At 41.3% G+C, this 13,088-nt stretch overlaps 1 protein-coding gene across 4 annotated transcripts in view; it reads left to right on the forward strand.

The window, feature by feature from the left end:
* The window catches only part of CYRIB (CYFIP related Rac1 interactor B), a 66,817-nt gene that overhangs the window by 21,440 nt on the left and 32,289 nt on the right, over positions 1 to 13,088 (forward strand). The window contains exon 1 of one of the 4 annotated variants that reach the window (XM_081918977.1): positions 12,879 to 12,957. The exons of the other annotated variants lie outside the window; for them this stretch is intronic. The gene's annotated coding sequence lies outside the window, so the exon portion shown is untranslated. Of the gene's footprint in view, positions 1 to 12,878; positions 12,958 to 13,088 lie in introns of those variants that run through there. 4 annotated transcript variants of the gene reach the window in all.

Below are 13,088 nucleotides of genomic sequence, written 5' to 3' on the forward strand. Positions count from 1 at the left end.
TGCACAGCTTGAGCACATAGAAGTATCTAAAAATTGAATTCCAGTAATATTGATCCCCCCATGTAGTTGTTGCTTAGTTGTTTAGTCGTGTCCAAGCCTCTGTGACCCCATGGACTAGAGCACACCAGGTACTCCTGTCTTCCACTGTCTCCCACAGTTTGGTCAAACTCATGTTAGTATCCCCCATGTAGTACAAGCATCTAACCTTGTACTGTATTACCATTTTAAATGATGCCTTTAAAATAGAAATTCAAGTTGTCACTTACATCTAGACTTCTGTAATGCTTTCTGAGTCTGCTTGTTATCTTTGTTAAGCTTTTCTGTTGTTTTGTCTAGAGAGGCCTTTCTTGAAACTTAACTCTTTCCCATCCACTTAGGATTCTGTGTTTCCTACCTGTGGCTTCTGAATTCATTCTCTTCTTTTGGTGCCTACTTCCCACAAACAGAATTGAGCGAATGCATTGCTTTCTTCCCATATGAACTACTTCAATTTTCTAATTACTTTTTGCTCTTTCTGCGTTCAACCTCTTGTGGCCACTCTGAAGAAATATTTCACAAAAAATAATAAATATATGGTTAACTGTCTTGATAACAGAAAAGTCCAGATTTCCTTTTGCCAACAGTGAAGAGCTAATACGAATTCATTACTTCTGTACTGTTTTGAAAGAAGCTAATAAGATACGTGGAGCCACAGGACAGAGATGATCTGAAAGTCATGCAACTCAGCCTCCTGCCCTTGAAAGGGTTTCCCATATCTTAGTCCCATGGCAGATTAACTTTCATCATTTTAAGACTGCTAGGAGTCCAAGCTTTGCAAGGAAGGGTGGGTTCCAAGTGTCAAAATAGATGGCCTGAAAGAAGTAGAATCCCTCACCCCCAATCCATTCTGATATACAAAGATAATGTTTATTCAGCACAGGCAGACAAATGGCTCTTTTCAAACCTGATTCCTTCTTCTTAACGTCATGAAGCTGTTGAGACCTGGGCAGAGGGCCTTCTTCAATTGCAAAACCCTGCATATGGTTTCAACATATTATCTGATTGGTTTTAATTGTGGTGTATTCTTTCTTACCAATTTTTAATTTTCTTAGGAGTTGTGAATAGGTGGCATACAGAGACTATTAAAAAGTTGCTCTTAGCACAAAAACACAACTTTGTAACAGTAAGCCTTCCTAGGAGTGGTTTTCCTATGTCCTGACTAGTGCAGCAGCTCTACAGACCACCTGATCAGACAGTCCATGGTACTTTGGGGAAAGTATTTAGTTCACCTATTGCTTTTTGATGTGTACCAGAGGTAGCTGTTAATTTTGTGGTCTGTATCTGATCTTTGTCCAGAGAGCAGGAGAGGATAAAGTGAGGCAAGGGGTGGTGAACTGGTAGGAGGGAGACTGCAGACATAGTAAGAATAGTTATTTGAAGGTAGAAAAGCCAGTGTGTTGCCAGATGCAGGAGGAGAACATAGCACAAAGGCAGGTGTGAGAGGATAGGACACAGTATGGGGGCTAATTGGTTGGCAAGGTGGAGAAAGTGAATTAGGCAGAGGTGAAGATTTGGAGATCTAGGGGTTTGAAGTTTTACAAGAAGACCAATGAAGAACTAGCATGGGTATTAAAAGAGGGACCCATGATTAGTTAAAATGAACTCTTCCGCAGTTCTTTCAGCTTACATTGATATGTTAAGTTGCTGTGTTTTCCGGTGAAAACTCAGCTTCGCTTCACAAAGTTGTGTTAGTGTCATGAAGTGGAGTTGTCCACTTCTGTTCAAAGACATTTAATAGAGGGTTTCTAAAAACCTGGCTTTAATATTTTATTTCTATTTCTATTTCTATTATTTCTATTATTTCTAGTGCAAACTCCTGGTGCCTTGCTGTTCCCCTCTCTGACTGTCCCACCCTCCCTTTGGTCTTGTCCTCTTTGTATTGGTTTGGACCATTCCCTTGTTTCAACAACCTTTCCTAGGAACCTCCATAGCCTACATTTTTCTAACTCCTGCCTTTTCCTTTCCTAGGCTTAGTCTGTCTTTGTTGTGTCCTGACTGCCTATGTTATTAAGCTTTATTATCTGAGCACCTAAGCAGGATCACAGCAGCTGATCCAGTAGCAACCAGAAGCCCCTCTGACCGCCCAACCACAGCTAATCAATCCCCCTACGCTTCATCATAATGAATGCCACATTAAAATGTTAGTACATTATTATATATTTTTATCTTCTGGACACTTTGTTTTTTCAACATTGGGCTTCTACCTGTGAGACCTGGGAACAGATCCCTGCTGAATCATTAACTCAGAATTGATTTGCCAGCAAATAATTCAATTTTGCCCTCATTTCTCTTCCATTGCTGAAATGGGGATATGATTAGGGAGGAGCAAAAATTGTGAAGAATGTAAGAGGGATGGTGAAAATGTAAATGATGATAACTAGTAGGCAGCAGAACTTGAGTAAGCTGTTCATTTTATTTTATCACATATTTATGTTGCTTGCTGCTCAGGAGACCACAGTCATATTGGAGGTAATTCATATAGCTTTTATACCTCACACTTAAGGCCAATTCAGTCTCCAGGAGCTTTTTTGCAGGAGCTCTTGGTCTTTAAATGGATACTGCTTGCAAATTCCACGGGGGATGTGGATGATCTGTTCAGCCCTAAAAATGTATGGATGTTCTCAGCAGTTTAACTCTATTGCAAGACAAGATGGCATGTAATTGCATACTCCATTAAAGATGCAAAGGAACCTGACTCCACTGCTGCTCAGGAACTGCTCTCCTTAGCTTGAAGTGTTAGTTAACTTAATTCCTCAAGCACAGTATGCTATTTCTGCTGCAAGCTGCTTAAATTTCTGCATCAGGGTCTTTGAAAATTTTTGTCAGTGTTACAGCACTGTGTTGTCTATGCCTGCAGAGAGTAAAAGGAGCTGATTGCACCAGCTGAGTATAATTTTACCTTTTCTGTAAATGTAAATTCACCTGGTTATCTATGGCATGTAAGAATCTCCTACATCTCTTAGCCCAGAGATGGAAGGAAGACAAAGTCCCTACCAGAGAAGAATGGCAGACCAAGCTGATGGACTATGCAGAGATGGCAAAATTGACTGGGAAAATCAGAAACCAAGAGGACCCAAATTTAAATAAAGAATGGGGGGAATTTATAGTTTATCTAGGAGACCACTGTAAGCAGTTGAACTCTTTGGCAGGATTTTAAAAACACTTGTAATGTAACAAGAATGATGGATATAGTGAAGCATTTTTAAAAATGGAGTGACTTAAAATATGCAGAGGAAAAGGATTAGTAATGGAACCTGTGGAGAGGTGGAGGGAAGTCCAAAGATTTGGGGGAATCTTTGTGTATTTCTCTTTATTTCTGTTACAGAAATATCTGAAGAAGTGTGCATGCACACGAAAGCTCATACCAAGAACTAACTTAGTTGGTCTTTAAGGTGCTACTGGAAGGATTTTTTGTGTGTCTTTATTTCTGGTTATGAATGTAAATTTTAATTTGTAAAATCAAATAAATAAGTTATATATAAAAAAGACGTAATGGCATCTTGGGGGGGGGACTCCAAGTGACCATGCCTGTCAGTGTGCATGCTAAGTGTTCGGATTCTTCTGTCCAGTAAGTAGTCCAAATTCCCAGTCACAAGTGGCAGCCCAATGAAGATTTCCTACACTGCTGACATGATTTGCTAGAAATGTGGCTTGCCCTGTGTAATAAAAAAAAAAAATTGTACCCTGCCCATCTGACTGGATTGCTTCTATGTGCAATAAAGCTTTTTGCTAAGAAATGTTGTTGCTGGTTCCAGAAGAAACAATTTGGTTGTCTCTTGCATAGCTCCATGGCCCTTCTATAGCCCAAGTATTTGGAAGTGAGTTCTACCAAAACAAGGGAGACATATTCCCAATGTAAACGTGATAAGCTTCAGGACAGAAGTCCATCTTGAACTTTCATTTATTAACTGCCCTGATTTGAGCTGCTGATGATTTGGTTTGTAGGGCCATGCGGTTATCTTGCAGCAAAACCCCGTCAGTCTCCAAAATGTAATCTCTTAGGTAAACAGCGGGTTATTCAGAATCCACAATAAATTAAAGGCAAAACCCATTGATGATTAAGGGATTTTATTAATCTGATTCTCCTGTGGATAGACCAGTCCTGAATAATTACCACTGTCAACAGTGAAAACATATCCACATAACATTATTGGCGTTCAACTTATTTTGGTTTTACTGGCTGCACAAAGGGGATTTGAAAGTGAAATTACTTTTACTTCCTTCATTGAAGTCACAGTTCTGCCTCCCTTGCATGCTCCGGTTACAGTGATAAAACATATTAGCGTCCCACTAGTGTCTCACTTCACAAATGAGGAAACACTTGCTCCTCACAAACACACTTCAGGATATCAGCAGAAAGTTTCTGATTTCCTCACCCACCCCCTGCTCAGTCATCTCCTGATGTAATGTACTTCTGTGTCTTTTTTTTAAAAAAAGTTGCTGATACCATCATGTTTGTGCCTGTCTGTTTTTCTAGATTTCACACCCCCCCTTTCCTCATATAAAGCAGCAGGGCTGTGGGTGGTGCTGTGGTCTAAACCCCTGAGCCTCTTGGGCTTGCCAATCAGAAGGCTGGCAGTTTGAATCTGCGGTGTGGGGTAAGCTCCCATTGCTTTGTCCCAGCTCCTGCCAGTCTAGCAGTTTGAAAGCATACCAGCATGAGTAGATAAATAGGTACTGCTGCGGCGGGAAGGTAAATGGTGTTTCCGTGCGCTCCGGCACTCATCACAGTCCTGTTGCTCCAGAATCAGTTTAGTCATGCTGGCCACATGACCTGGAAAGCTGTCTGGGGACAAACTCTGGCTCCCTTGGCCTGAAAAGCGAGATGAGCGCTGCACCCCATAGTCACCTTTGACTGGATTTAACCACCCAGGGTCCTTTATCTTTTGTTGTTGTTGTTGTTTAGTCGTTTAGTCGTGTCCGACTCTTCGTGACCCCATGGACCAGAGCATGCCAGGCACTCCTGTCTTTGACTGCCTCCCGCAGTTTGGTCAAACTCATGCTGGTATCTTCAAGAACACCGTCCAGCCATCTCATCCCCTTCTCCTTGTGCCCTCCATCTTTCCCAACATCAGGGTCTTTTCCAGGGAGTCTTCTCTTCTCATGAGGTGGCCAAAGTATTGGAGCCTCAGCTTCAGGATCTGTCCTTCCAGTGAGCATTCAGGGCTGATTTCCTTCAGAATGGAGAGGTTTGATCTTCTTGCAGTCCATGGGACTCTCAAGAATCTCCTCCAACACCTTTACCTTTACCTTTTATATAAAGTAGCGTGGACAAGTTAAGTTTTACCTTTACATCTTAACAGATTTTTATTTTTGCATGGTGTGATGCTTATGAAGCCAAAAATGAATGACTAAGCAGTCTCCAGAATTTTCATTTCCTTAAGACCGAAATCTTTAGAAAATGATTACTATCAGAAACATCAGAGTTTTGTGGTGCCTTAAAGATTTGGAAATCTCTTGTAATAAAAAGTTTTGGGGGCTCAAGCCCCTTTAATCAGATGCATTGCCACTGTTTGCCAAGTTGTCCTCAAGTGTAAATTAAGGTGATCATTTTCACTAGTATGGCAACACTGCATTTTTGTATCCATTCTAGTTGTTTTTATGATTTCTAATATCCTTCCCCCCCTTTTTTCTTTTTTTTTACAACAAGTGGACTTTTGGTCAAGTTCTTTTTCTTCTTCATTAATTATGTTGTCCTAGCAGCTGAATGGAATAACTTCATGATCTAACAACAGTCTTTACTCATGCCATTTTATAAATAGCCTTCAAAACATTTAAAGAACTTACTTCAACAAAGGCTCTTCCACCTTAGGCGTGTAAAATTGGCCCCATGGGATCAAAACATTTCCAGCAATTATAAAATGAGCCCTGAAGATTTTATTTCTCCTTATCAACCATGAAATACCACAGGATGTTCTCTTGCAGTCAAAGTCTGTTTAAATATGCTGTGGCCTGCACTGTGAAAGCACAGTCCAACTTCCCTTTTGTTCTCCTTGTGTATGTGGCAGAAGCTGCATCACAGCTCCTCATCCCAGCCTGGTTACTATCAGTGTGAGAGCGGCTCTTTCCAGAGTGCCAGTATCTGAAGCAACCTTACCTGCATTGCATGTCTGTGCTTCATCAACGTGGTTAGTGTTGAAATATTTGAATTTATGCGGAGTTGCTCATATTTAAACATAAACAAGTCTAGTACATTGCAGTGTTCTCTGAATCAGTTTCTGATGGCCATTTGGCTTGGCCATGAACACTTAATTTGACTCCCTAGCCCAGGCATGTCCAAAGTCTGTTTTGGGGGCCTAATCCGGCCTGCTGGTCAGTTTAATCCGGCCCCTGTGGCAGTTTATTTCTTGGGGTAAAATCCTAAAAAACCCTTGCCAACTTCAATCCTAAAAAAACAGTTTCAACCCTAAAAGAAGCTCAAGCACTTCAATCCTAAAATAAGCTCAACAACTTTGGGGTAAAATCATAAAAAAAAGCTCAACAACTTCAATCCTTAAAAAAAGTCAACAACTTTGGCTGGCCCTTTGGTCAGCCCTCACGGCCTTCCACTTCATCAAATCTGGCCCTCTTTGAAAAAAGTTTGGACACCACTGCCTAGCCTAATAAAACAACAAAAAACCTAGGTTGTAAACTGAACTTCAGTTGCTCTGGCAATGAGTAACGTGGCCAGAAAACTGAGGCAGAAAGTTGCAGATACAAATTGGGTGAGTTTCATGGGATGGATTAGGTTGCCTTAGACAATCATCCTTCTGCTCCCAGGCAACAGTTTGGGATAATAATGCTCACCCAGCTTAAGGGTTCGAGTGGGTTTCTAAGGGTTACTAAAGTTGTTATGTGTGGGAAACATGTTGTACTTTCGAAAGTACTATACAAATCGTAGCTACAAAAGTTGTGGGTAACAGGTGACTATGCACTTTTATTCTGATGCCTAGGAATTGGAATTTTCCAGTCCTGTTAATGTCTGTGAGCTTTAGTCTGAAGCCTCAGTGCTGAGCTGGTTATGGCATAGCAGTTCGTTATTCAGGTCAGACATAAGGGCACATTAGTGTGCTGAGTGAGGAGATGCTCAGCGTGTTGCTTCTGTTTGAGAAGAGCAGTTTGCTTGCTGCTAGCAAGAACAGATAATTTTAAAGAAAGGGTGGACTTCAGTCTCATGGAAAGGTACTGTGAGCTATAAGGCAACAAACCCTTCACATTTCTCTGTATCTCTCTCTCTTAATGTGGATAACAGTTACAGTAAAAAGGTTGGCTACCAAACTGCTGTTGCAGCAGAGACCATGCCTTGTCAGCTGCATCTTGCAGCCAGCTGGAGTCACCCAGAGGCAAAGTTTAGTATGCCTTGTTTCATTCTTTAAAACGGGCACTGAGTCTTTCAAACAAACCACTGCCCTCTTGATTTTTAATCTTAAAAATGCTAGTAAAATTCTGGCAAAAGCAATGCTACTTTCCTTGATTCTCCCTGCATCCATCTCACTTGGTTGTGTTCATCAAGTGAGTCCAATGATTTATTGGGGGGTGGCGAAACAACCTTCAGTACATGAGATGTATCAACATCATCATGAGCCTGGTTCAGTGTACTTATGGAATTTCTGGAGAACAAGTACCATAATTTAGGAATTTGCAGATTGCTTTGCTTGGTCATACCTAATCTAGTCAGGGCCAGTCAGAAACCTCTGAGAGCTCAGAAGCAGAACATAAAGTAGAGGGAGCTTTCCCTTGTTGTCTATCCCCTACTACCTGGTATTCAGCAGAATACTGCCCAAGTATATGGAAGCTCCATATATCTATCATGGAAAATAATTACTGATAGTAATTTGTCCATGAGTTTGTCTGATGCTTAAAAAAATAATGTCATCCAAGCTAAACGACAACCCTTCTTTGTTCCAAGGTCCAGTCCCTGGCATATCCAGGCAGGACTGGGAAAGATGCCAACCTGAAACCCTGGAGAGATATTGCCAGTCAGTGGCATGCTTTTCACATAATACTAAGTCTTGGTTTGTTTAGTCTAACTATGATTTATTTAAATCTGTGAACCCAAGCCTGCACACTACCCGTGGTTTGCTTTCTGCCAACAAACTACAGTGCGAAGCCCCTGTTTGTTTGTTTGTCTGTGAACTGACTTGTGGTTTGCTGAAGAAACCATGGTTAAAAACAAACCATAACTTAATGAACACAGCCAATATAGACATTACTAAGTTAGATGGACCAATGATACAACCTGATCTAAAGCAGCTTCCTTTGTCCTTTTTCTCTTTCTGTCAGCAGCCTATCAGTGCTTGGATTAAATTCCAGAGATGCTACTGCTTTGGTGGGATCATCTGTATGTAGGGACCTAGATCAGAGTGAAGTTACTCTTGTTATGTAAATATCCTTTTATTAAATCATTTGAAAGCTGGTGGTGGTGTACAGTATTATTTCCCCCTCTTAAAATTGAAGTTTAAACTCTACAGCAAATGCTGGCAAGACTCCCACACTCTTTGGCAAAGGTTTCCCTCCCACAACTATTCCAGGCAGATTTTATAACTTCATAGCCTTGCTGTGTTGGAAGGCACACTGAAGTAACAGCAGGGACTTCGTTCTGAAAGATTTGCCCTCCCTGCTGTGGGTTTTCAGCAGGTGTAGGCAATTGGTGGTTGGAAACCAGCATTAAGGTGAAATTTGTACAGCATGGCCTTGTGGATATGATTAGCAGGGCGAGCATCCTAAATATAGGAGTATTTCCAATGAGCAAGAATTGTATTTATAAAAGATTCCATTTATACAGTAAATTGCAAGGGAACACAGTGAATTTTGACATATTTCAATTTTTGATCAAGAGTCAGAAAACAGGATTATTTGTTCTCATTTAACAAATGTAATTGAATGGATTAAAACTGATAGAGATTATCATACAGTGCAAAGAGAGAACAAGCTTGGCAACTTGGTTGTTTGGTATAGCTAACATTTAAAATGCCATAAACAAGCTTTTGATGCGTCTGCAAAATTGTTAGGCTGATATCTACCTAGCTATGAGGGCTGACTTTTGACACCAGGAAGTTAGTAAAGCTCAACATCAATTCTGAAATCAAATTATTAGATAACTGGCCCAGAAGAGGGTAGAAATCTAAGTGATGAATCAAGGTAGTTCTGGCCTTTGAAGTTGCCTGGGTGGGAGTCTGCATTAGAACCTATGTAAACTGCTGTGCGCTTCCTTTTAGAGAGCTCAGTGTAGTGTGGTCAGAAATAAAGTTACATGCAATGGATTCACCAAGGGAACTGGAGAAAATGCTTCTTTTTTCCAAATTGCAGAAGGTATTGATGGTACTTTAAATGGCCTTGCTGAATTGGACCAAAGTCCATCAATACCAGCATTCTTTTTCCAGCAGTGGCCAGATCTGGGAGCTCACAAGCAGCACAGTGATAATGTTTTGTTTGCCACCAGCATCCAACATACAAGTACGCTCTGAACATGTAAGTTCGATTTAGCTGCCATGGCTAATAAGCCTACCCTTCACTGGAAATACCTATTTTCAAACCCATGTCTGCTGGTGATGGCTGCCACATCTTTTGGTTGTGGATTCCAAAACTGCTTCTGTGAAGAAGACCCTCTTCTTCCTGTTAGTGGACAGCCTCATGTGGACTGGGAATCTGCAGAAGTTGAGTAGTTCCTCAGGTGCCAGTCTTTTAAAGTGTTGTGCTTAGATCTTGGTGAGGGTTCTGTGCAACTTGCACTTCTTTGATACTATGGGTTAATTTTCTTTGGGTTTTTTTTAACTACAATGCAAGGAAAGGTAGTATAACTTGTTTGAGAGGGGGATTAAAATGTGCATGTTAAAACACCACACTGGGCACAAGGTGGGTGTAGATGGCATTAGGAGTAAAAGAGAAGCCTGTCACGCTCAAACAAATTCATTTCCCTTTGAATTCTGTAGAAACAGTAGACTTCTGAAAGGGGCTGTGGGGCTTACCGTCCTTTTTGTTAGCCGCAGCCCCACCTGACAGTGGTTCTCATGCCAGGTCTTGAAAAGAAAAATTGTTAGTTAATATTTCTGTAGGACTTCTATAGTATGCTTGGAGTAGCAATGTGCTGCATATAACATTTGCACAGTTACAGTCTTAAGACATGGAAAGAAAGGGAGTAGAAGGGAAATGGCAGGTGAGTTTGGGAATTCCAAAACTAAGAGATAGTTTCTTAAACAGGTATTTCAACAGGCCAGTGGACTCTGGGAGGGATAAGAGTTCCAGGTCAGTCACTGGGTTTCATTCTTGTTCTTTTTGCTAGGAAGCCAAAATGGACGCTTAACCATGCCTAATGAATCTCCACTTGGCTCCCCCTATTTCATTTGTTGGAAGGAAGCAAAATAAAAACATTCCTTCCAGTGGCACCTTAAAGACCAACTAAGTTTGTTATGGTATGAGCTTTCGTGTGCATGCACACTTCTTCAGATACATAGGAAGCAGTTCACATATACAGAGGAATGCTTGTTGGGAATGGACGCTCTGTTGAGGTGGATCTCTTACAAGCATGAGTGACATAGATGGGACTCTCCATCCTGACAACTGTATCCAGAGTACCTCACTTTTTCTCTTTGTTTGTTAATGCATTGTTGTCATCCAATTCAAGGAGCTTCCATGCATAGTAGAGGCTGAATTGCTAAGGCCAGTTTCATTTTCACTTTAAAAGAATATCTACTATGGAAGGGTGTGCAGTCATTTATCATGAAATCTATATGGTTTCATTAAATTCACAGTTGGAGTTGCATTTCTTTCAGCATGGCGGAAGGTGGGTTCGTAATTCTGACCCAAGTAGTTTATATGCTGTTACTTCTTCGCCCAGCCTTCCCAGAAAGCAGATACAGAATGCCTTTCCTTCAGCCGCCTTGCTAAATTGCAAGCCGTCATCGCCTTTCATCTGGGATTGGACTGTGCACAGGCATGCATGTGTATCTCTGTGCTGAACTGTTATTCTGTGGGAGCACTGAAAAAGCACAAAATAGAAATATGTGCAGTATTCAGTTCACAGATAGCCCCCACTAAAAACCACGTGTCTGCCCATTTGGACTGCAAAAGATATGCTTTAAAGTTTGTAGGCAATCCCTATCAAAATCTTACAAACCAGGGAACTAGCTCGATTTGCAGTGGTCTGGAATGGGGCTTTTATGCCATGCATAGTTCTTTGTCTCTCTCCCATAACTAACAACAGCAGAATAATGTGTGCAAAATGAGAAATTATGCACAGTTTCTGAAGGTACATAATTTGTACAAGGTGCAGTATTCAGGGTGTTTTTTGGAGCAAATCTTTATCATCAGCGTTATTTTGAAGTAAAGAGTATACACGGCACTGTCTACAGATTGTGGATTCAGCGACTACTAAGGATTTTTTTCCACCATCGTTTGAGAAAGCTGAGTATTTGTACAAAGAGTTTGGCAGGCGAAGCAAATTGCGTTCCCATTATTGGGGTCAGAATTGTAAGCAGTGTGCCAAGAACCAGAAAAGGGGGAGGAGCAGGTGAAGGGGCAAACTGAATGAATGAATTTTGTGAGCAGCCTTTGGTCTTTTCTAGTGATACAGAGAAAAATGGAAGAGCATGGTGCTCCCAAGAGCATCCTTGTGGGAGGGGTGCCTCTTTGGGGTGGCATTTTCTTTGAAGCTGAATGGAAGTGACCTTTCCTATCCCCTTTCAAATTTAACCATTTGAACCCCAAGGATGGGTGGCATTTTGGCTGGGTTTCCAGTACACCTGTAATCCTCCCCAGGCCCACATCTAGTTCTGGCCTCCCCCCTCTAGGTTAGGGCATGGCAGACTTGAGTACTTTCCAGATGCCTACCCTGTTCAGTGATGACTGAGCTTGCTTACTATTCAAATTCTTGTATGAACAAAATTCCCCCGTTCTTTCTTTAACGGGAAGTACAAAGATGAATATGATCAGAATGCCAGTTTGCTTCCCAATTATACTCTTCTAAAAATGGAACATTTAATATAGCACTTCATAGAAGAGTGTCTGAGTATAGCCCTTAAAAATAGGATTTGTTTGAAGAAATGAGCACACAATTCTCACTTCCTCATACAAAGCACACTAATTAGAAACCAGTTTGGCTAAAAAAATAATGTTGCAAAGTCCTTTAAAATGATCATTTGTGTTGCTTCTGTGTTCTCTAATGCTGTGTGGCAATTTAAGTTAAAATTGTAGTTGTTACTGTCTCCCCACCCCACTTTTTAGCAATGCAGGAAGACATTACAGAAGGCTCCAATGTTTGTTTGGTGAATCTTTTGGGACATGTGTAGAAACTTTATCCTCCACTGTAAGCTTTTAGTCATGTTCTCCTATGCCAGCCTTTCCCAACCTGGTGCCCTTCTGATGTTTTGGACTGCAACTCTCCTCAGTCTCAGAAAGCATGGCCAGTGGTCAGGGAAACATTTAGTTAAACCCACTGAATCAGGAATGGGCTTTTTCTCTCCTGGGAGTTTTTTTTTAGCACGCCTGGGGCAACAATAGTGAGCAGCAGTCTGGAAAGCCGTTGTGGGACACTGATAAAGAGCATGAGCTGTGCGCCGGAAGGTGCAGTTCAACTTTCAGTCATGAAATCAAGATTTCTCTATTACAGGGATGATGATAATACGAGTCTTGTCTTTTCGAATAGTGCAGTGACGGTTGTGGTAGCATACATGAAGCAGCGAGGAAGCGGCTGTCTCCCATATAAATGTATGCAGAATTGCAGCCCTTGCCTCTTAACATAGCCTAGTTTCTTTTAAAAAAGGGAAACAAACTGGAGGATGTGACTCAACCCAGTAGAAGGAAGGAAACATTAACTGAATGCAGGCAGAACTTGTGACAAGCCTATTGCGGTGTGCAGTTGCTTCTGAACATAGCTTGTTGCTTACAGGACCAAAATCTTTCACTTGCCAGCAGTGTTCAAGATGGTTGTTTAGTGCAGCGGTAGGTAACCTTTCCCAGCCTGCAAGCCGTATTGAAAATACCTTATGAGCTGCTCTTGCAGACAACTTGCTTCTTTCAGTTGTGTGATTGGCCTAGCTTGTAACTGATAAGACATCACACTTTCAGGGTGT

The sequence above is a fragment of the Podarcis melisellensis genome (assembly GCF_964234715.1).
Source record: "Podarcis melisellensis genome assembly, chromosome: 7".
NCBI lineage: Eukaryota > Metazoa > Chordata > Lepidosauria > Squamata > Lacertidae > Podarcis > Podarcis melisellensis.